Source organism: Ovis aries, chromosome 18, assembly GCF_016772045.2.
Source record: "Ovis aries strain OAR_USU_Benz2616 breed Rambouillet chromosome 18, ARS-UI_Ramb_v3.0, whole genome shotgun sequence".
Classification (NCBI taxonomy): domain Eukaryota; kingdom Metazoa; phylum Chordata; class Mammalia; order Artiodactyla; family Bovidae; genus Ovis; species Ovis aries.
In genome coordinates, this window is record NC_056071.1 from 36,938,029 (window position 1) to 36,940,998 (window position 2,970).

The window sequence follows — 2,970 nt, forward strand, 5'->3', positions numbered from 1 at the left end:
TTTTCTAATTTCCTCTCCTCTATTAACCAGATCATTTGTCTTACTCATCTTTAGCTCTTATCACATAACACAGAAAAAAATGAATCAATAATTATGAACTAATTTTGACTATGAGCCTATTAAAGAATTATTGAGTGTCCACTTAAACTGTTGATCATCTACTATATACCAAGAATTAGGTATAGAGAGTTTAATAAAACATTTACATGGCATGCTAAGTTGCCTCAGTCATATCCAAATCTGTGCGACCCAATGGACTGCAGCCTGCCAGGCTCCTCTGTCCATGGGGATTCTCCAGGCAAGAATACTGGAGTGGGTTGCCATGCTCTCCTCCAAGAGATCCTCCCAATTCAGGGATCAAACCCACGTCTCATGTCTCCTGCCCCACGTCTCATGTCTCCTGCATTGGCAGGTGGGTTCTTTATCACTAGCACCACCTGGGAAGCCACTAAAACATGGTCCATGTACAAGAGTTGACAATATAGTTGTCAATTAGATCCAAAGTAGAGTTCAAGGATTCACACTATTACAATTAAGGCACCCATGATAATGTCTTGAATACAACTTAAAGTGAAAGATTTACCTAACACAAATTTTACAACTTCATTTTTTACAACTTACAAAGACCTAAACATTCAAATAATCTTACAACATTAGAAATCTTTTTTTTTTTTTTTCCCAATTAGGGGTAAAGCTCTTCCCTCATCATCAAGGAGTGTTACTTCCAATTTTAAAAAACAGATTAAAATTGGTGAGTAGAAAACTCAGTAGGCCAAGGGCTGAAAATAAATGTTAACATTTGACTGATAACAGCTTCAGAATATCAATGGTAAATCAATATCCTTATTAATAAAAGTATGTTGCTTAAATTCTATTTCACCTGCCCTTTGGATTTATCATCAATACATTTTATCCTTAAAGTGATATATAAATTTTCATATTCCTTTATCAAAACTTTTAGCATGATTTATGAAAAGTAAGTATGAGTTTGAGTGAACTCCGCGAGTTGGTGATGGACAGGGAGGCCTGGCATGCTGCAGTTCATGGGGTCACAAAGAGTCGGACACGACTGAGCGACTGAACTGAACTGATGAAGTAAATCTTGCTATTTTCAATTCACAGTGCTTTTTTTTCTTTCTTAAAGTTTTTAGTTTTGAGTAAGAAGTCTTACAGGTGCACATGGAAAAGCAATACGTGATCACCTTTGAAAGCTAAGACAATCTAGTCAGAAAGTTTTTACACCTGTCACCTAATGCTGATGCTCTGAGTATGACATGCTGCAGGGCTCGAAGAAATGGCAATCTTCTTCTGTTCCCTCTCCTTCAGCAGGATCCATACCAACCTCCTCATAATCCTCCTCAAGGGCAGCCATGTCCTCACGGGCCTTGGAACACTCTCCTTCCTCCATGCCCTCACCCACGTACCAGTGAACAAAGGCATGCTTTGCATACATCAGGTCAAACTTGTGGTCCAGGTGAGCCCAGGCCTCAGTGATGGCTATGGTACTGCTCAGCATACACACAACTTGTTATACTTTGGCCAGGTCTCCACCAGGTACCACAGTAGGAGACTGGTAATTGATTCCAACCTTGAAGCCAGCGGGTCACCAGTCCACACACTGGATGCCACACTTGGTCTTGATGGTAGCAATAGCAGCATTGACATCTGTGGGAACCACATTACCACAGTACAAGTAGCAAGCCATTTACCATGGTGAGGGTCACATTTCACCATCTGGTTGGCTGGTTCAAAGTAAGCATTGATGATCTCTGTTACAGAAAGCTGTTCATGGTAGGCTTTCTCAGCACAGATGATGGGGCATATGTGGCCAGTGGGAAGTGGATGTGGGGATAGGGCACCAGGTTCAGGTTGGTCTGGAACTCTATCAGATCCACGTTCAGGGCTCCATCAAACTTCAGGGAAGCAGTGATGAAGGACACTAGCTGACTAATAAGGTGGTTAAGATTTGTGTAGGTTGGGCACTCAATATCAAGGTTTCTATGATGGATGTCATAGATGGCCTCATTGTCTACCACGAAGGCACAATCAGAGTGCTTCAGGTTGGTGTGGGTGGTGAGGATGGAGTTGTAGGGCTCAACGACAGCTGTGGAAAGCTGAGGTAGGGCTCAACTCTAGCTTGCACTTCTTGCCATAATTGACAGAGAAATGTTTCATCAGCAAGGAGGTGAACCCAGAACCAGTCCCCCCATCAAAGCTGTGGAAAGCCAAGAAGCCCTAAAAGATCTGTGCACTGGTCAGCCAGTTTCTGAATTCAGTGCAAGACAAGGTCAATGATCTCCTTGCCAATGGTGTAGGGACCTTGGGCATGGTTATTGGCAGCATCTTCTTTGCCAGTGATGAGCTGCTCAGGGTGGAAGAGTTGGCAGTAGGTGCCAGTTCAAACTTCATCAATGACTGTGGGTTCCAAATCTACAAACACTGTGCTGGTCACATGCTTACCAGTGCCTGCGTCACTGAAGAAGGTGTTGAAGAAGTTATATCCTCCCCCAGTAGTCTTGTCATTGCACCTCTGGCCATTGGGCTGGATGCCATGCTCCAGGCAGTAGCGTTCCCAGCAGACATTACTGATCTGGACACCAACCTGGCCAAGGTGGATGGAGATGCAGTCATGCATGGAGGCTACAGGTCAGCAGGCACAGGCAACAGGAGTAGACACCAGGTCCCAGGTGCCGTCCCAACAAGCTAAGAGTCGAGGTAAGTAATGCACTGTCGCAGTGCTTTAGTAAATGAGTGTGTTTTTTCATTAAATCAGCAATAGCAATTTTCTAACTCAAAATAAAGGCTAAAAATTCAGGGACTGCTTAATGACTTTTGTACATAATAAATTCTTTTAGTGGGCATGATCAGTTCTAATTTATCCTCTATTAACCAATTGGAACTCGAGGTGACCTTCCATGAAAAACAAATCCACAAATTAAACAAGTCTTTCAAACAAACAAACAAAATCTT

The 2,970-nt window shown here is 42.7% G+C and overlaps 1 pseudogene; it reads right to left on the reverse strand.

Moving 5' to 3' along the window:
- Window positions 1-1,249: 1,249 nt before the first annotated feature.
- LOC101122818 (tubulin alpha chain-like) lies at window positions 1,250-2,729 on the reverse strand (annotated as a pseudogene).
- Window positions 2,730-2,970: the final 241 nt, after the last annotated feature.